Source organism: Coccinella septempunctata, chromosome X (assembly GCF_907165205.1).
Source record: "Coccinella septempunctata chromosome X, icCocSept1.1, whole genome shotgun sequence".
NCBI lineage: Eukaryota > Metazoa > Arthropoda > Insecta > Coleoptera > Coccinellidae > Coccinella > Coccinella septempunctata.
In genome coordinates this window covers 8246751-8261512 of record NC_058198.1, presented here as the reverse complement: position 1 = coordinate 8261512, position 14762 = coordinate 8246751, and the positions used below count along the sequence as shown (strand labels likewise).

General features: G+C 32.9%; 1 long non-coding RNA gene across 2 annotated transcripts; it reads left to right on the top strand.

The window, feature by feature from the left end:
* The first annotated feature begins 6527 nt into the window (after window positions 1–6527).
* LOC123321510 lies at window positions 6528–14248 on the top strand. 2 transcript variants are annotated; one of them, XR_006538868.1, is made up of 6 exons: window positions 6528–6636; window positions 7509–7637; window positions 10126–10299; window positions 12093–13005; window positions 13087–13329; window positions 13409–14248. It is a non-coding gene; the product is annotated as an uncharacterized LOC123321510 (long non-coding RNA). The 2 variants fall into 2 exon arrangements; XR_006538867.1 differs by having other exon boundaries at window positions 10126–13005.
* The last annotated feature ends 514 nt before the right edge of the window (window positions 14249–14762 follow it).

The following is a 14762-nucleotide window of genomic DNA, read 5'->3' as shown; positions in this document are numbered from 1 at the left end:
TATTGTGTTGTTCTTGGGGAATTCTCCAAAGAATTTTTTTCGGAGATTTCGAGGATAGAATTTCATTAATTAGTGAATCTTCGAAAGGCTTCAGGGTAACAAAACGAAAATTGAGAATTATTTGATAACTCATAAACTACTTTCGAATTCAATTGAATAAAATTAAGAGATGAGCGCTGAAAGAAGAAGAATACTTTTTATAGAAGCAATTGAAAAAGTGATAGAATTCAGAAAGTGGCAAAAGCTGAAACGACTTCATCTCAAATTCCAAGAATTGGGATAAAATTCAGTGGAAGGAGTAGAAAGTCCACAAATGCCCTTTCATCAACAATTCACAGTAGAGGTTCAGTAAATTCTTACCTGCCATTGGTCCCAAAGTCATCTAATCTTGAAGATTTCCGGTACGCCCATGGCATACAGCCCCCGCTTTCATCTTATGGGTGCTATAAAAGTGGGCAGAGCTTAAAGAGTGCCTCTAGTCGAACTAAAATGTTTACTCCCTTATATCTGAATGGTGTTTTGCCCCTCGTTTTATAACTTACAGTTTCAGGCAAGTTCTTGTCGTTTTTGTTACTTAGTATTCCGGATCAGTTATTGTTTTACGTTCTTACAATCAATTTCGATTCAAAATCTGAAAATTTGTGTTGCAATAATGCCTAGCATGAACTTAGTGCATAGGTAGCCAATAGGGGGCTATTGCTATTGGTATGATCGAGGCGGGAGGTAATCAGAGAGACCAAGATCTACCACTCCTGCACAAGATCGGTTTTTGGCTGTGTCTACCAGTAGAGATCTTTTGAGTACTTGTCAAATCATGCAACAGTGGTTTTTGAACGCTTCTAGTGTTTTGGTTGCGATTGAAACATTTTGACGAAGTAGACGTTTATTTACACTCTCGACTTCTTTTGATTGGAATGGCCCATTAAGCACGTGAATTAGAAGACCAGAAATCGCAGAAGTGATATAGTTATTGTTTGGGGAGGCATTTGTTTCAGTGTACGTAAAGAATTGTTGGTGCTTGATGCTACCATGAATGGTAGCAAGTCATTGACAATATTATTCCTTTGTTTCATGCTGCTATTGGGCCAAATTTTTTATTTTTGGACGATGGAGCTCTGGAAATTCATGGTATTCCGCATTTTACCGAGTGGGCAACTGGGTTGCCAGAACTCAATCCTATTAAAAACGCTTGGGATCATCTATGAAGAGCTTTGGATTATCATCAACCTCATACACATCAACAATTCAGATATGGCTTTTACCACAACCCTGGAGAGAATATTCTATGGAGCAATATATTTCTTGCTTTCTTCGTGAGTTAAGGACATATATTCAATATGTCTTTCTAAATATTCAAAAAAATATCACCACAATTTAATTGAAACTCAGCAGACAGTTGTAGAGCACCGATACAAAGACTTGTAACTACTTCTGACTCACATCAGTTCTTTCCCAAGTTTTTTCCTCATATACCGAGCTGAAAATCAATTTGTTGACGTTTTTTTATGGATTGGACTTTGAGTACTCGCCTTCATGCGTTAATCTCTGAAAAGAAACGTTCGCTAAAAATACGTCTTTTATGGTTCGGTCTGGCAAAATATCAACAGCGATAAATCCATATCAATCCATTGTTCTCATATCGGGTAGCTCCAGTAATATAGCCGGTACCAGCTCATTCCAAGAATTCTTTTCGTCGCCTATCTTGACTTCCAAATAACCATAACAACAAAAATTCATGAGACACCAGCTGCATTTTTTACTGGAGCTATTCATTCTTTGTGATTATTGCTGCAGGTTTTTGCTACTGCTCGCATAGACCGTACTATTTGTTGCTTTTTATGATTCTTGAAAAATTTTGAACCGTTTTTATATTTCGAGAAATTTTTTGATCAAGAACAGAAGAAAGAAATTATCCAAAAAGTAAAAAGTGGTTATTGTTAAAAATTGATAGAGAGCATCCCTTGTCTTTTGAAGTTTAACCAAAGTGGCTTCATCAAACATAATTAGTGGTTGATGAAACTCTTCAGTGTAAATCATGCGAAGTAGTCTTCATAGTTTAATAGTCATCAAGCATCTTGATCGAAGATCTTCAGAACAAAAACTTTATGAGTTAGGTATACGAAAATACGTCAGAAGTTGCTAGTTCAAAAACTTGAATGAAAACAATCAATTCAGAAGTTTTTTTCAATATGATCAATACAAATAAAAACAATCATTATAAAATTTATTTTCGAGTACAAACTTGTCTAGTCATAGTATTCAATTACATACGAGATGTTGTATACAAAAATAGATCCAATAGATTTTAGTTTACAGAAAAACGAAGTCTGTCTTAAACGTTTCAAAAATAATTTCATCTCGTCGCACATCTTTTCTAGTAATGTATTTCATTTAATCATCTTATGATGCCATTGATGATCGATTTTTATCAAAGAGTAACGGCATGTATCATTCGACTCACATAGTTTTGTTGGATATGGGATGATTAGATCATCACAATACTTGACCATATATAAAGTTATAAAGAATGAAGTGTTTTAGTTGGGACACCCTGCATAACTTAACATACACTCCTAAGAAGTTTGTGTGGTCATCTTTTCTACAAGATTCATTTTGTTCTTTGTTATTTCATTTTGCGGTTTATAAACTCTAATATGTAGACTCTTTAATAATAACATGTAATAAATAAGAAGATTTGTTCACTACTTCTACTTGGTTCACCAAAAATCACTTGAATACATCATATATTACCTTAAATGTTGGGGAACGATTTGGACTCTGTAAAATACCAGTGGTACCAGCTTACAAATTTAACAAAAAAGTTTCCCACTAATTTAATTGTGCATTTTCATACATGATCTAAGAAATTGTGTCGGTTTTCGGATATCATTTTTGTAAGAAACGTTGGATCCAGTAAAAAAAGTGTGTACTGTAGGGACATCATTTGGCCAACAAGATAATGCACCACACCAATAAGAGGGTGGAATTTTTCCAGGATTGGACCTCGAATGTCCATGTAGTTCGCCTGATTCGGCTCCCTTGTATTATTCTCTTCTAGGACATCTGAAATCGAAAACCGGTCCATCAAGCCTGGCAATCTGGCAGATAGTTGATGAGTGCCTATCTTTCTTTAATAATGCTATTGGGGCTCTAACTAAACGGAAATTCTTCTACACACCGATACTTGATTGCATGAGTGATTTCCCCCAGTTGCACATACGCCCATTAAAATTTAATGCCCCATTAAAATTTTAAACTTTTAAGGGAATAATGGAGTATTCGAATTTTAATAGAGCATTAAATTTTAACGGACTTTCTCTTGCAACTGGACGTAGTCAGATATTTATAACATGCCTATGCGGTTGTTGATAATACCAGAAGTCATGTCGAACGAATAGTTAAAATGATCGGAGCTGATATTTTCGTTACCTGTCAAGGCTGATCATTCTGGGTTGATCTCACTCAAGTCTTATCCATTCCTGAAAAGTTTATGTTATGTTAAGTTTGAGTGACTCATTATTCAATTTACCTATTTAATAAGGGTAGTTTGAGGTAATCCACATGTCAGCTAAGTGAAAAGTTTTGATCGACATGAAGTAATAATATTCGCATTTACAATGATTTTCCCTTGTGGAATACGCAAAAGATAGTAATTACCATTTTGCAGAATGAATATAGCCAATTAATCCTCAGGTCTATTGTCCTGTTATCGAAACGACTTTTGGTATGCTTAATAGTTCTCGGTATACTTTGTTTTATGATTGATTCATACGAATTTTTAATCGGTTTCTTTTATGAAGAACTCGACTATCGCGTTTGGACTACTGGTGGATAACTTTATCAGTTTTATGAAGTTTTGAATACCCGTTCCAGAACATTCTTTTCTGACCCTGAAGTGAGAAAAATATTACTTCCCAACTTTGCCATAATCCGGAAATTGAAAAATCTCCATCGGGACAACGTGAAGTAACAGACGTGTAAACGTCACTAAGCTTCATGAACTTGGTACTATTTTTAGAGGATCTTCGATACATATCTAATGTGGAACTAATTCGAATGTGTCAATCTGTTAGAATGCATTGTGAGATAGGTGTAGGCTAGAATACTGCAGAATTTATTTGGCCATATTGAAGCTACTTATAAACAATAGTTTTCAACACTAAAAATCAACCTAAAAGAGATACGTGGATATTTCCAAACCAGAATTTAATTTCCAGTTTGTTTCAGGATTTTACTACTGTTCAAAATTGGTACATTGAAGAAAACTTGCATACAAGTTGTCAAACTTCCAAAACTCCCAAAGGGGCAATGAAAAAAATTACCTTTTTTTCGATACTATAAAATTTTTTTCAGAGGAGTTGAAAAAGATACCAAGAATTGATTAGTTTATATCATAAACACTTATGACATACCGCTCTTATTTCTAAGTAGGTATATAATCTGATAGATTATCAGATTCGCCCTAGATATAAGGCGAAATTTATTGTTTCTATTTTTCTGATGCAAACGTCTTGAAAAAAACTGTATGATATTTGGATTTTTTTTGTTTATGGTTCCTTTTATCTGCTGGAATTCATTACTTAGTAAAAAACAAATTGTTCTTGTGATATTTGTATCATACAACTATAATATTGTTTATTTTGACTGCTATCAATCGAGCTGTGATATTGTCGAGAATATGTTGTTAATTGTTTCATATATGTATATTTCCTTTTTATTTTAATGTCGATCTAACTTTTCAAATGTTGAAATTTATATTCGATAGTGGTTTTTTGACGAAATAAAGTTGTTAAATATGATAATTTATAATTATTTTCTTCTGTCAATTTTTTTTGCATTTTAAAATATTGTGTTTTGTACCTATTTTGCTTCAAGTATACAATGAAATGGTTACTGTTACTGATAGATAGGTATTTGTTATGTCTGAATGAGGTTTTGTGGGCTAGTTTGCCTTCTACTTAGTTTAATAAGAGATTTTTTATTGTTCTTATATGTTTTCATATTTAAACTTTGTAATGCAATGTACCATCTGTTTTTTCGTTTGTTTGAATAAACCACTTTTTATCATTCATTAATTGTTTATTATTTTGTCTTAGCGTGAACTTTCTCATCCTATAAGATATCCAATATCCTCAGCTTGTCATTATAAATTTTTTCCGCATTATCCGATTGAAAGACAATACAGTTAAAACATCCGAAAATCGGTAATATCTGAAGTCACATCAGTAGAGTTATCAATGTTATCATCCACTAAGATTCGATAATTTGCTGTTCTACTTTTGAACTGTTAACAGATGCGAATATTTGTTAGGAAATTAGTTTTTGAGATATATTCTTAGTAGCATTTGTGATGATTTATTTGAAGACAATTGTTTCGATGTAACAAAGACATTTCCCATGAGTATCTATCTACCTTTTCGAATATTCCTGCTTCCTTCAGTTAACTCATCGAAAATCTCCCCTAATCTATTAATAGCTTCTGATAGTATTTTTCGAGTGAATATGGTAACAAGTACCAAATCCATCGAACAAATGACATACCCACATAATATATGATCGAATTAAGCAGAAGCCAAATATATAATTCGATTTTTCGAACATCCTGATCAATCATTTATAATTTCCTAAATGATGACCAGACCAGATATCGAGATTTTGAGTATTTATGGGAGGGCGTCCTGAACTGCCCACACACGGAAATGAATTGATTTTACTCTTATCCTTATCGGAAAAATTCTCATTGACATGTCCCTATTGATTACCTTGATGTCAAAGTCATTTCTTCAGTTTTTCGAAAGTGGAAACGAAATTCTAAACGGCTAAGAGCTGTCTTCCACCCATATCAGTCCATTTCGCTGACGAAAAAATTAAGTACGCGGTCTACTACGTCTAAGTAATCCGTCTAAAGTTGCCACCCACGATGCTACTTATACGTCACACAATCTCAATGGAAAAATTTGGGTTTGCTAGCGGTTTCTTTATATATTAATGGGGTGCAATCATTAACGTAACCAGGATTTTTTTGAAGGGGGCCTTGGAAGTGAAGTTTTAGGTTGATCGAGTGAAAATTATGTATTTTAAGATCTGGGGTGGGAAGCTCTGAGAATTCTTGGGGGGGCATGTGTACCTTGGCCTCTAACCTATCTACGCCTGTGGATAGAAGGACTGAAAGGATGAATTTTAATTCATTAAAAACTGAATCATTCATACTTACGGAATAAGAATAGTACTATAAACCATGAACATCGAAGGAATAATAAAATGAACTTTATATTTTTGTGTTTCACTTTCAATTTCCTCTACCAAAAATGTTGAATGTGAAAAGGTGAAGGATAAGAACGGTTCAACTTCATTTGAAAATTCCACCGTCTACACTTTCTGATACTTTTTTTTGTTCTAAGTATAATGACAAGTCATAACAATTTGGGGGTGGTGTAACAAATGATTTCAACACGATCGAGTTTGTCTGCTAGTGTATGTTCGCCTTAACCAATGGCGCGCAGGTCGACAAAGTATATATAAAGGTGGTAAGGGTTTCGGCTTCAGATCATTACAGTTTTCATAGTGATTTGGTTAAGTAATATACTAAGTAAAGGAGTATACATCATAAGTGTTGGCAATAGATTAATATTTCATGTGAGTTCGATTGATTGATTTTACGATTGAAATAATCTGAATGGCTTAATTGAAGTTTTTTATCACATACGATTAATTGAAAGCAATAATTGCTGAATTTTCGATAATAAGAAATATAAAGAAGTCTGGAACAAATAAGTAGGCCGCTAGGATAAGCTCAATATTCAACTTGTTGATTTTCTCATTACGCCTTCGAGATTTACCGTAGAAAACAGATAACGGGTTTCCCCTGCATGGCAGTGAGGGTAGGTTTGAGTTGGCGCAATAGTTGGGGTGGAATATCAACCACCATTTTGAAATTTTTAATGGAAATATTTTAAAATCCGAAAGATTTTGAATCAAATGCTTAAATATCTTTACATACTATTTTGAAACAATTACTTACGTATGGTATATTGAAATGACATGAGAATTTTCCTGAAATATAGGAGAATATTTTTATTTAATTCGGATTGAATGAATCTGATTCGAATACATGTCAAATCAGATTAATTTATTGCTCAATTGAATTGAAACTTTAATTAATCACTCTCTTCAGTAACTTTTGTGCTCCATATTGGAATATTCAAAAATTAGGTTGAATAAAATAGAATGCTTTCAATCTTTTTCTTCTCCTTTTTTCACAAGGAAATGACGGAGAGTATAATGACCACATAAAGATATTTGATTTATCATTAGTTCTCAAGAAAAATTTAGTATTTAATTGGTTTGCACATTTGTATACTAAATTTATGGACATGTATATATGTTTTGGTAATTCAAAGCAATTTTTGAATAAATTCCTTCTGAATATTTGACTATGAATTCCCGTTCATGTCCTACTCAACAATGTAATATTTATTTTTCTTCGCGCCATTTCTTTTTAAATTCAGCGTAATCCAACAATACAAGAAGATGGAACGATTGAAGAAATGGAGTCCTCCATGGTCCTCTTTCTTCGTGAAGTAGAAGAAAATTTTCAGTCCATACACATCTGGAAAGAAGTTACATTGATGTCGAAGGTGAGTGTGCTCTCTAAATTGATGATGCTCAATTGATTTATTTCCTGAATACCATTCTTCTATCGACACTTCTCAAAAATACTAACTAACAGCAGTAGATTCCAAAATACAACTTCCCAAAAAGAGTCAGAATTGACGTAAAATAAGAAATAAACATCTGATACAGCGAGAATTGCAATGGCTGAAATTCAACATATCTATATTCATTAATACTTATTAATTTGGGAACTTCCAATCTAATTTTTCCACATTTCACACAACAGTTCCAACACAATTAAGATGAGAATCATTGACGTCAGTTTCTGAATTCCCTAACATATTATTCTTCCCCATTCAATTGTGCAATCGTTTAAAACCAATCCGGCGCCATATTGGAAATCCCTTTGTGGGTGAAAAGCTGGAATAAATGAGTGATATTGGCTTGTTGGAACAATATCATTCCTCTTTTAATAATACTTTTTCTAACATTATAACTTATGATCTGGAATAACATTGAAAATAGGAAATCAAAAACAGGCGGGGCACTTTTAAATTGGGCGAACTACGCAGTTATTCATAGCGCATGCGTCAACATTTTTAGGTCACGTCCATCCCAGATAATTGCATTCTGCAATGCGCATTTCTGCATTTTTTTATCGATGTGCATCCAGGGTCCATTCTGGTTTATTTATAGATTATCTATTGATCTCGGAAATGTTATACATGTATATATATGAATATGCTCAAAGGAATGGTTGCTATTGACGAAGAATATATTCAAAAAAATTCGATTTTTTTACAATCGTTGTCGCTGAATAGTACCTGTTGCTTTGTATCAGAAATTCTAGGCAGTAGGTGACTGTTGGCAATTAAGCGTTTTATTCAGTAGCCACTAAAATTTTATTACAATAGTCCGATTGTTTTCGAGATATCTGAGTGCGAAGTAAACTTTCATTCTTATTTTGTAGGTGAATTGTTTCGAAAATGAATTCTCTCGAATATATCAATTTTTCAGATTTACTAATTGAAAAATTGATGTCCAAACTATCATTCGATCATTCGTTAAGTCTTATTCTTATTATTATTAATAGGTTGTGATAAATCGTAGGAGACAAACATTATTTTCATTAGAGACTTATTTCCGTTAATTTATTTCTACAAATTTCCCGATAGAAAATGCTTGAAACGGAGAAAAATGAAACACCATATGGTTACAAAGAGGATATGATATATTCACGGCCATTTTGACGTAGTAATTTCCTCGTGCAAGCTTAACTAAGCTTGCACACAGCAACTAAGAAATTAAATCAATTTAATCAGTGCATTCGCCATTTTGCATCGAATAAGTTTGAGTGATGGAATGATGATGCAACTTTAGCCAAAACCTGATATAGGTGGATATTTTCCAGTAAATCAGTGGAATGCGCAACTGATTGAGTTAAAATCAATATCTGCCTTCATTTCGTCAGTCGCCATATTGAAAATGTTATTCTAATACATATCTTGTTAATTTATGTATAGGTAACAAGAGCTGATTCGTTTGGGTTTCACCGATTCAATCCTTCGATGATTTCAAATCGAAAACTTTTGGTTTCCAAGTAGATCCTATTTCTATAAAAGAAACAGGGGACATTGAAATTCCGGAAAACTACGCAACTATCTAAAGCGCGCGCGCAGAGTTACCAAGGTCGCAACAATTTCGAACAATTGCATACTGCAAATGCGCATTTTGCAATTTTATGTATTGATGTGCATCTAGGATTTCTCCCGGGGTAAGGGCCTATATAAGCCCAGCCTAGATCGGAAATACGACATACCGGAAGTGGTCCTCCATCGAAACAGATCAAAAGTGCAAAGTAGTATTGGAGCTGGGTAATTTCAACTTTAGTAGAACTTTGTGGCAGTTAACAGAATAGTTTTTGAATTATATGGTGAGAATTTTATTTGTCTTATGAAAAAATAACTGTACTTTGATAATTATGGATTGGGTTCATTGAATTTGATGGATTTTAATGGTGATGGTACTCAGATATTATTCGGACTATAATTTGTTGATGGATCAGATCCTGTTGAAGTATTTTCTGACTATGCATCGTTAATATTCAGATCGAGATTGTTGTGATTTTGCGATGGGTAAAAATAACTTTGTTTAACTTTACTTTGAAAAAAAATATTTGTGTCGTGAAATATTTGATTAGTACAATCGATTAAACCATTTTTGTTCAAATTATTGAAAGGATTTTGATGTTGGCCGATCTCTCAAGTAGAATCATCGCAGATACGCGTTGAAATAGGTGTGGTCATTTCATTTCATTATTCAGTGGAAAAAAATCATAGTCACGTAATCAATGGATGCTAACTGCGCATTATCAGGAGTATCAGGAGTGGCTTCATGACCAACCGAACATAAATACATATTCAATATGTCAGAAAATGATTTGGCTCTCAGCAATTGAATTCGTTGGAAGCTTTTTCCATTGGTATCCCTGATTTAAGCTCTCGTCTTCAGAAACCATCCTCCTCCGATGAAAAGAGACGTCACTCTTGTTGCCTAGAGGTCCCCTCCTTTGCCAAGATGCCTTCCAATTTCACAGCCTTCCAAGGAATCGAAATCTACCAAACAGTCTTTGATTTATTCTCACCCTCTGCTCATTTTTGGAAGCCCCCGAGTAAACCAAGGAAGGTAGGATGAAACGACAAAGAGGGGCAGACCTTGATATTATCTAAGGCCAAGGTTAACCCCGAGGCCGATTCAAAATTTTCTTGGACCAGAAAAAAAGCGTCCAGTCCATTCGGATGATATGTCGGCCTTTTTTCAAAATTTGCGCTGAAGATCGGGATTTATATGGCCGTAGAATCAATTGATTTTTGGGTTTTTTTGACTGGATAACTACGTTCGACAAATTATCCTTCAGGTTTTTTTTTCAGTCAGTAATTATGATTTGGTTGTTTCCTTGTGAAGTCGTCTCAGAACACGTCAGATTAGGGGTACTCTGCCTTTTTGAAAAATGCAGGGTATATTTTTCAGTAATGCAATTTTTTCATCTTTCCTTCTCTTCTTATTCTCTTCACCATAAGGATCATGATTTTAGGGATCATCGAATGAAAATATCCAAAGCTAAAACAATTTTCAAGTTTTTGAACAACATGAGGTCGTCATACAGCGTTGGACATATTCTGAAGAACATTTTTTCATAACAGATTTACTATTTTATTCAGCAATTTTATTTATCTGAAAGAACATTCAGATTCTTATTAGTTTAATGATGTATTCAATAATTAATTCAATATTTTGAATTTTCGAATGATAATTTTCAAAAAACGACGATCTTGCTAAAACAATTCCTAATTCTGGCTATAAAATTTTTCAATAACCTCAGGTACACATATTGAACATAGAATGTGAAGATTTTCCATGTTTATTGTTCGCTTTTTTTAAACTCATTTCAAGAATTTCTGTTATGGAATCATTCAACTGTTTTTCGAAATCTTTGATCCACAGCCCAGAATTTATTTTCAATTGACAAATTTCTATTTACCATGTACTATTCATCAAATTCATGTACACATATTCTTTTTCTTCTTTTTCTCAATGGATGTTTCAGATGAATATTTTCGAATTTCAGTTTGTTGGGTATACTTTATTGAATAGTTAGTTAATTCCTATAGAATTTCAAGTCGACTAATTTCAATTGGAACTGAAACAAAAAACCACTTGGATTCTTCGATCAACAATATATTTTTGTGCTTCTGTATGAGTCTAAGTTAATAAATTATTTTTCAGAGGGGTGTTCAATTTGTTTGCAGACTGACTGGCATGATTTGATTTTGAATTACAAGGAATTTTCAAAGTTACCAAAATGTTAGGTAATCCATGTTTTTCATCCTGTATTAGGGAGTTCAAATTGCTGAAAAATATTCCATACATCTTGTTTAAGGCATAATTAGTTTGAGAGTTACTGAAAATTCTCTGAATTTCTCAAAATCCAATTTTAAAACCTTACCTGGGGCGTGCAGGGGTGAAAATCTTGAAAGGACTTCTAGGCCAAGGTGAAATCCCCTTAAGGCTGCTTCGAATTCAATTTGGTCCGGCTCAGAATTCATTCAGAATAACAGATGGTTCTTAGGGTAGACTTCACCAGGAAAAAAATTATTTCTCTTTTCTAATTCAACCAAAACAAGTATCCCAAGATTCAAAATTTCAGGTAACGTGTGTATAACGTAGTTGACAGTCTTTTTTCTCAACATTCGTATATTCATTTCGCAAAATTGAATCTATCTGTAGTAAAATGAACAGACAACGACGATGAACATTGTGTATTTTGAATTCGACAATTTTCTCAACAGATTTTCAAATTCAATCACTTACATTCAAGAGGGATTCCATATCTATCTTTAGATTCAATTTTGTGTATAATTTTGCTATATTTTCTTTCATTATAATTCAATTTTTTTTCCTTATTACAAATTTTACAGAATGGTTATTGGAAATATTATTTAAACAAGTCGACAAGAATTGAACTTTACCAGAGAGAGTATGTCACAGCTAGAATCTTCAAGTTTCCCATATGAAGAGTGCCTTTTCTCTTCTCGTAGAAAATGTCTTGAGAATTTCGAACATTTCAGATTACTTGATTAAGCTTTTCTGGCATTCACTTTGCACATAATCTTTTAACATTTTCATATAAATGTCAGATATCTAATTATCTTCAACTGTCTAGTTTCAACACGTATTGGTGGTGGTTTTCACTCAGAAAATGTTCAAACTGAATACTTAACACACGTAGGAATCTATCTAATATTTTCTGGTAGATGCCAGAGGCCTTCTTCTACTGTTTTTTTTCTTTTTCTACGTGCTAGTGATTATGCCATGCAAAGAAAATCATTTCATACATCTACGCGATTTATTTTCATCATGTTCATAAGGTATTATTCCAAGAAATTCAAGAAATCGACAATATTGTGGTTCTTAAGCAAGAACTAAAACTGATGTAGACGGTGTAGTCAAAGAGACCTACTGGGTGAGTAATATTTGTCTCTCAGTGTGAAGAATGAGTGGTCGTCTTGGTGTGTGATGGCCCTTAATGAAAGACTGAACTAACCTCAATTTTTAATTCCAGAAAAGAAACTAATTAATCCTTCCAATTCAATTTCGATATTTCACTACTAATCAAATGAATATTAATAATTATTCTTTATAGCTATGAGGAACTGGAATGCCTAAACTAATTGAATATTTTCCAAAACTTTTGATTTGTGGTGAAATACGTGCATGCCTTGTACCTTTCATAATTTACTACGACAAAATTTTTATTTATCTTCTCTTTAGGTATGGTTACATCCAATTGATCCACAGAGATAAGATGAAGAAGCACACAGGATTCCTAAGGTAACGTTTAATTCAACATAAAGTCATTGAGTGTTTCCTTTATTGATGAAAGAAATACATTTAATTTTACTGATTTTTCAGGAGTTGATGAAGAAGGAAAGAAGAATGGAAGAAGGGACGCTGAACAGCAGAAGAAGGAAGAAGAACGGAAGAAGAAAGGAAGAAGGAAAGAAGAATGGAAGAAGGAAAGAAGAATGGAAGAAGGAAAGAATAACAGAAGAAAGGAAGAGGAACAGATGAAGAAAGAGCAAGAGGTTGTTCTGAACTGAAGATGGGATAAAACGCAGGAGAGAGAAAAAATCAGTTTATTAGAATAGTGGCGAGGTATTTCTTTCAATTAAAATTCCGATATCTATAATTCATTAAATCGTAATTGTCTGAAGTTTTATTTTTTTGCAAAAAGGATGAGAAGGCGACCACGATGAAGAAGATGTAGCAGGATTCAAGATAACCAGAAGATTATGGAGGACACGTTGGCCATCACTATCCATCTGAGGACGTTTCAAGATTTCTTCTCTTTCAAGGACTGATCGACTGGTTGTTCACAGAATACGGTATGACTGCATTTACTTCTCCATTAATTCGATATATAGGTATAGAAAATTCATGTATCGTAGAAATAATGATCTTCAAACTATTCAAAATTCTTTCCAATTTTTTTTTAATGAATTTTAAATGAATATTTCAAACTGTATGATGTGAACAACTCTTACTGAAAATATCTTATTGTAATGAATAAAATTTTGAGATCTAAAGAGAACTGAACTTCGAATACCTAATGAAGATATAAAACTAACAATTGTCAATTATATTAATCTTCCTTTTATCTTCATTGGAAGATTCCGATGTTAAATAAACTTTGTCCACTTTAACCATTTTCGTACAACAGAATTATATTATTGAAATTAGTTTGTTTCATTGGACAGTGTAGTTTCTCTTAAATTTCATATACCTCTTTAGATTCCTCATGTGAATTTATCTTCAGCTAGTAAAAAATTGAACTAGAGTTGAATTTTGTTTTTATATATAAATCATTCCACCAATAAAATCATATTTTATAGTTGAAAATTGTATTTTTCTGAAAATATTCAATTATTTGGAGAATTAAAACCATTACTACCTATAACTGTCTTTTTGTATGTATTTAAAGAATAAATTCAGCTTTAATTATTGTATATTTATAAATCCTGTCATATTTTGACCTATTTATAATTTCCACAAATAAATTGTTCTTGTTATTTAACTTATTCGTTTTTATTCATTGTGAAATGTGCGAATCAGTGTTAAGATGTTTAGAATAAATGGATATTTAGTTTAGTACAGTTTTTTATTGACATATTCGATATTTCCATAGACTAATTATTTCAATATGTCTTTAGGGCCATTTCCAAATCGTTCTTTTGGAAATTGTTCCAACTTTCGGATCAAATATACAATACCGAAGAGTTCGAATTTCAAAACACACCCTCTTTTGAACTCCTCATCTGTTAACATTAGTTGCAATCGAGATTCATTGAGAGACTTCAATGATCGACCAAGACAGAAACCTACGCCTTCGACAGATTAACTATTTGGTGGCATTCTTCTCTTGAATTGAAGGATATTGAGATTTTTAAATGGTACTTAGAATTAAAACTAATGAAGGTCTCAATAAAATTTATTTTAATCTTAAAGACAGATTATTATAATATTAGTAAGTAATTGGCGTGATAATTGTTGATCTTTCTCAAAAATTGAAGTGGATAATTTGCGCCTGT